This window comes from Pygoscelis adeliae, unplaced genomic scaffold (assembly GCF_000699105.1).
Source record: "Pygoscelis adeliae isolate BGI_AS28 unplaced genomic scaffold, ASM69910v1 Scaffold49, whole genome shotgun sequence".
NCBI classification, from domain to species: domain Eukaryota; kingdom Metazoa; phylum Chordata; class Aves; order Sphenisciformes; family Spheniscidae; genus Pygoscelis; species Pygoscelis adeliae.
Genome location: NW_008825545.1, coordinates 1,179,142 through 1,185,931, shown reverse-complemented (window position 1 = coordinate 1,185,931; position 6,790 = coordinate 1,179,142).

Here is a 6,790-nt window from a genome sequence, read left to right as displayed (position 1 = left end):
ACAAAGCAATAAAGACAAAACATATATCAGGAACATTTTGAATCTCAAAGTTACAACAGAATATTGATGCTATGCTATCATAAAACTCTTTAAAGTCTCCATCGTGGATCTCAGTGTACTTTAAAATCACAACTGTCTCCTTTTTTCTCAGTGAAAACCTTTCAAGTTAGCAATCATTTGAAGTTTTTCTTTTCCTATGAGTATCACCTTGTGAGGGTTTTCTGCCAATGCCTTTTGGTGGCTGAAAAGTATCCTAATTTTCATTTTTTAAAAACCCTGTGACTCTGCAGTAGTCAGGCTTTTCTGAATGCATGGGTAATGAAACCAGGAGTTTACCTCCATGCTCCACTTCTGCCAACAAAGCATTCTGCCAGTGTTCTCCCAAAGCTTACTCATATTTCTGCCACCACAGTTCTTCCACCATTTTCATATAATTCTCATTTTCCTTTCTTGTCAATACTAAAAAGTCAAAGATAACTCACAGCTACAGACTATCAGAAGTTACAGGTTGTTCAATGATCTGCTAATAAAAACAAGATTTTATGTGATTATATGTGTGAAATTATTGTATGACAGAATATATGTGTGAAAATATGATTGACTGAAACAGTGTGTGGCATAAAACTTACCAAAAAACTTATCATAGCAAAGTAATATAGAATATCAGAGACATGCAAAGACATTATCATGTCTTCTGGAAGTCGCATCAAATCATATGCCTTCTGATAATCAAAAAGAGGAAAAAATTGAAATACTCTTTAATACTAATTCTTTCATGTAAAATACATTCCATTTCCTCTGAGAAAGAATTCATCAACTACAGTAATGTTCTCTATAAAAAGCAGAAGTTACAGGGTTGATGCTAATGGCTAGCAAAAGTTGAAAAATTGACATAGCTAAGATATTTAGTAAAATTATTATACAATAGAGTATTTTTTTTCTTGCTTAAAAGTCACCATTTCAGACCACTGAAGTGCTGTGTGTGTAAGGACTCCATTTATTTTATTTTATTTTTTAAATTCCTAGGTAATTACTATGTATTAACCATTTTAGCACATATAAAAGACTAGCTTCTGTGCTACAGAAATATTCATTTTTATATTTGAAAGCTTCTATACATTGCATGTTCAGAGACACAACGTTTGATAAATACTGTGCTTGTAAATGTGAAAAGATGACAGACAAGTCATTAACAGGTAGACACTGACATTTCTATGATTATTCTAAATGCAGTTTCTATATGACCATGGGTTTGGGATTCAACATACTGACTAGGAGCCTAGGGTGACTAGGTTCACATGTCTGCATACTGTCAAATAAATCCCACCTTATCCGTCTGGAGAACAAATATTGGCATAAGGAAACTGAATTGTCCAGCTCCCTAAAATGATGTATTCCTTTATTCATTGAGCTCTCTTCACCCAGTCCATGTAAATACCCATGTGACTAGTAAGCAGATATTTTTTTATCTCATTTACCTTTTTTGTTGAAATATACTGCAAACTGGTTTTGTTACAGTAATTATACATTTCTTAATTTTTTTTTAAAAGGGCTTGTCAGCTTACTAGTATTTAAGTGGAAATGTTCTACAAAGTCAATTTAAAAGTGCTTCAGTCATGAGAGAACTCCCATCCCCTGAAACACAACCATGTAAAAGTGTAAAACATGTAACTGCAAAGAGTTTTAATCGATAGATCAACATGGCAATGCAATCTATTCCTACTTTATTGGAGTGCTCATACTACAAATTAAGCGTGAGTTTGCTCCCAAACATTATGCCATTCGTTTAGTTGTCAATACATATATTACATTCTGCTTGTGGATTGACTATAGATTCTCCATACGCTGAGCATTCAGGCCATCTTGATGCAATGTCAGGATGCAGTCAGATGCTGAGAGGTAGACGTGTCCAGAAGAAAGGCCAAGTGAGGGAGGCCACCTGTCCCCATTTTACTTCCAAAGCAGTAACTAAGCAGTCTGTCCACAAGCCACACAGTATGTTCCCATCAGAACAGGCACCCTGTAGCTTAGGAACCTCCTCTAAATGAAGAGGTACTTTTGAAACTGTCAGTGCCACAACAATTATGTCAGATTAGGAAATTTCACCAACTGCATATAACCTAAAAGGTTCCACTAGGATGAAAAGTCATACATTATGTATTTGAAAGGTATTAAACACTGTGGTTTGCATTATCAGATGAAAGCATCTTGGAGTAATCACAAATAATTGAGTGACACAAGCATTTGGTGTCTCCACTTAAAAAGTAAACTGTTGTTATGCAAGTGGAAAATCACAGCAGGTTTACAGATGCACATTTTCTTAGCTGCAGAGAATACAAATTTCAAACTCTCCAGGATGAAGACATGAAGAAATGAAGACACAATTTTAAATGAAGGAACGTTCTTCTTTTTCATAACCACAGCTACCTAAATATGGGGGGGAGTTGTTTGGTTTTACTCTCTTATTTTTTGCATGGAATGACTGACCAGTTCTCTCACATAAAGCAGAGCTGCAAAAAACAGATGAGGAACAAAATTAAGAAGCCTGAACATCATAAAAGTTTTCCAGGAGCTCAGAAATACTAACAAAAGTGCCATATAAAGGTAAACTAATAAGAAGGAAAAACTGGTGACAAAAAAACCCACCACACAGTTTTATATATTTCTACTACAAATAGCTATTTTATTTTTAAAAATATGTAATATAAAATGAAAAATACTTTGTTTTCTAAGTGTTTAAGAATGTAGAAGTTACCAGATTAGAAGTGTGAGCCATGTGGTTAAATATCCTGTCTTAGAGTGTGGCCAAAGAAAGGAGAAGGTATAAAAGAGACCTAGTCACAGGAAAATCTACTCACATGAAGATCTCATCTTCATAATTAATCATTAGAGACTGTATTAAACCCTTAAGTACAATATTTTATCCCCTGACAAAATTGTTTCAAGCATTAGCAAATGCTACCATACACTATTGCTATCCTTACCATCTAATTCCTTTTGAATATTGTTAGATTCTTGGTCTCTGACAGATCTGTGTGTAGCCTTATCTGTGTATCTGCAAAATTGTTAGTTGTTTTGGGATTTACCTCCACACTTTTGTGGGTGTATAAAAGACCATGGTGATGGGTATTGGCACTCAGAGTTTAGCCTCTCACTCTGCTTTCAGGTGCTATGTATATTGTAAAAGCAAAATACCTCTCCCTTGGATAGACAAAAATTCCTACCACAGCAGAAAATCTACAAAGTTCACTGCAGCTGAGGACCTATTCAATATTTTTATATTCAGGTACATCTGGACTTTTGATCATGAAGCTATATCTAACAGTTTGGGAATGTAGATGTACAACTGCTTGCAACCATCAGGCAGAGTTGTGGGCCAAGGATTAGCTGCCTTGGCTGTCAGTATATTTGGGGAGGAGTGCACTGAATTCTGCACAGAATCACCAATAAAAAAGACTATTGTCATATTTTTTAATGTCATTAACAGATTCAAGGACAACAATAATTTCAGTGGAGATATCCTGAGATATCCTTTGTCTCCTGGGAAAGGAGCTGTGCATTTATTCTATGTTATAATGTCATGTTATGACTGTTAGTCATGTTTTTCCATGTCTATGTTAGTCATCAGTTTCCATTTACAAGTGATTGTACCCGAAGGCTGTGTTTCCCCTAAGGCTACTGTAGAATATTGTGTACAGCACTGCCATGAAGGAAGGGCATAAGATAGTGAAGTTAAATCAATGAAATATATTTTTCCTTATTTGGCAAATAAGCCATCATTTAAAAATTGGTTGAGACTCAACCAAATGCATTTATTTTGGTTTTGCTCATAGAAAAAACAAAGTCAATAATGTATACCATTTTTTATTAATGAATATTTTATAATTGAATCATATATTTTCTTTTCAGGCCCTTGAAAGAAAAGCAAATTAGATCAAATAGAGATATCAGAGACAGAACAGATGGTGGCATCCTTTTACCTCATAACTCTTGCTAGATATTCTTGTTTTACCTCGTAACGATTCTTGAGAATGGAGGGACTTTGGCTCATATTTCCCAGAACAGTAGCTTCATAACCTTGCTACTGAGCATCCTGGAATTATATTTTGCCATACCTTCAAATGGAACTCTTCTATATGAATGAACAACTAAAGATTCACTGAAACTAGAACCCCAGCTTTCTCTTCCTAATCACCCTTTTGCTAGTAGGTTCCTTGGCACAATTAGCTCCTTTCAGAGTATCATTCTCAGAGACAGTGCTCAGGCATAGTTCAGGGATAAAACCAACCATCATTTCCAAAGGCAGTATGGACAAAGCTTTGAAAAATGTGCCCCTCTCCATTTTATACCGTTAGTATCCCAGCAGGAAATGAATTCACAAATTCTACATGCTCTCATGGTAAAGGACCCATATTACAGGGTGAGATTTCTGTTACAAAAAGTTATCTTATATGCTGTATGCCCTTAAATTATTTCAGTCACTTTGAACTGAAAAAAAATACACTAAAAAGTAACAATTATGTCTCAGGTCCGCAGATGCACCACATGGGACCTAGAAGAGAGATATTTTAAAGTGCCCTGTTGTATGGATGTAGCCATTGTGATTGTATTGGGTTTGCATGGCAAGGTTTTGGTAGCGAGAGGGCTACAGGGGCGGCTTCTGTGAGAAGCTGCTAGAAGCTTTCCCCATGTCCAAAAGAGCCAATGCCAGCCAGCTCCAATTGGTATCTGTGTTGGGTTTACATGGCAAGGTTTTGGTAGCAGCAGGGCTGCGAGGGTCGATTCTGTGAGAAGATGCCAGAAGCTGCCCCCATGTTGGACAGAGACAGTTCCAGCCAGCTTCAAGATGGACCTGCTGCTGGCCAAAGCTGAGCCCATCAGTGAGTGTGGTAGCGCCTCTGTGATAATGTATTTAAGAAAGGGTAAAAACTGCTGCGCAACTGCAGCCGGAGAGAGGAGTGAGAAAATGTGAGAGAAACAACTCTGCAGACACCAAGGTCAGTGAAGAAGGAGGGGGAGGAGGTGCTCCAGGCGCTGGAGCAGAGATTCCCCTGCAGCCCATGGTGAAGACCATGGTGAGGCAGGCTGTCCGCCTGCTGCCCATGGAGGTCCATGGTGGAGCAGATTCCACCCTGCAGCCCGTGGAGGACGCCATGCTGGAGCAGGTAGATGCACCTGAAGGAAGCTGTGACCCCATGGAGAGCCCACACTGAGGCAGGTTTTCTGGCAGGACCTGTGGCCCCACGGGGGATCCATGCTGGAGCAGCCTGTTCCTGAAGGACTGCAGCCCGTGGAAAGGACACATAGAAAGGACCCACGCTGGAGCAGTTCATGAAGAACTGCAGCCCATGGGAAGGACCCACATTGGAGAAGGTCGTGGAGAACTGTCTCCCTTGGGTGGGACCCCATGCTGGAGCAGGGGCAGAGCGTGAGGAGGAAGGAGCAGCAAAGACAATGTGCAATGAACTGACTGGAATCCCTATTCCCCATCCCCCTGCGCCGCCTGTGGGGGAGAAGGTAGAGAAATTAGAAGTGAAGTTGAGCCTGGGAAGAAGAGAGGGGTGGGGGGAAGGTGTTTTAAGATTTTGTTTTTATTTCTCATTACCCTACTGTGATTTGATTGGTAATAAATTAAACTAATTTCCCCAAGTTGAGTCCATTTTGCCCATGATGGTAATTGGTGGGTGACCTCCCTGTCCTTATCTCAACCCACGAGCCTCTCGTTATATTTTCTCTCCCCTGTCTAGCCGAGGAGGAGAGCGATAGAGCGACTTTGGTGTGCACCTGGCATCCAGCTTTGTTCAGCGCAAAATATGTAGCCAATAAGTCTTGTTTATCAGAGTTCTCCCTTGATTTATTTTTATTTCTTTTTTGTTGTTGATTTTTTCCCTTTTTTATAAAGAATATTTCCTTTCTCTACAAAGATTTCACACTAATAATTGGACAATGTCTTATACAAAGTTCAGCTGTCTAACCCAAGTGATCAACACCATGCCATTTCAGAGTACTCTGCCTCCCAGAGGACACAACATTCCCCAGAAATGTTGTTCACCACCTTTGAGGCCTACTGTGGACACTTTTATACTGATGTTAAAAAGGGATGGTAGGATGTAGGCCTGCTATGCTCGCTAATTTATATTTGCTATCCCACGTTACCAGTGGTGGCAGATCTGTAGTTCATCTTCAGACACCCATACTTCTGTAAAAGCTAGCCCAAGCTCAGAAAATTAAATTCCACCTGACCTTGCAGTAAGCAATATAGCTGTATGAAGGCTTCCTTGGTCACAAAAGAGTGATGAAACTGCAGAGCCACATGGCAGTGACTGACCATGCTATAGGGACACACTGAGGCCTACACTGAGAAGTAGCATCTCCTGGTCTTTTCCTTGAGTGCTCCTCTCAAAGGTACTTCAAGCTGCTCAGAGTGCTGTATAGAAGTAGCTCCTCTGATCATCTCAGGAGTCATATATTCTATCTTGTTTTGCAAGTAGCCATATGAGTTCACTGGAACATGGCAATCTCCTACAGCATATGATGATCTTTTCTCTTAGGAAAAAGGATCATCCAAAGCCATAATAAGCTTATCAGATGTTTCTGTCATCAGTGTGTCATAAGAGATCATGCATGCATTACTCTGTCCCTTCAGAATTTATAGTATATGATCTCTCCATGCAGCTAGTCAATCCTTTCTCTTCTCTTATTGTGCTCCATTTGGGGGTTTTTCATATCCAAAATGTTAGCTTGAATAGCATGTATACTCAAGAAAGGACACAAACTGATGTTTTCTGCT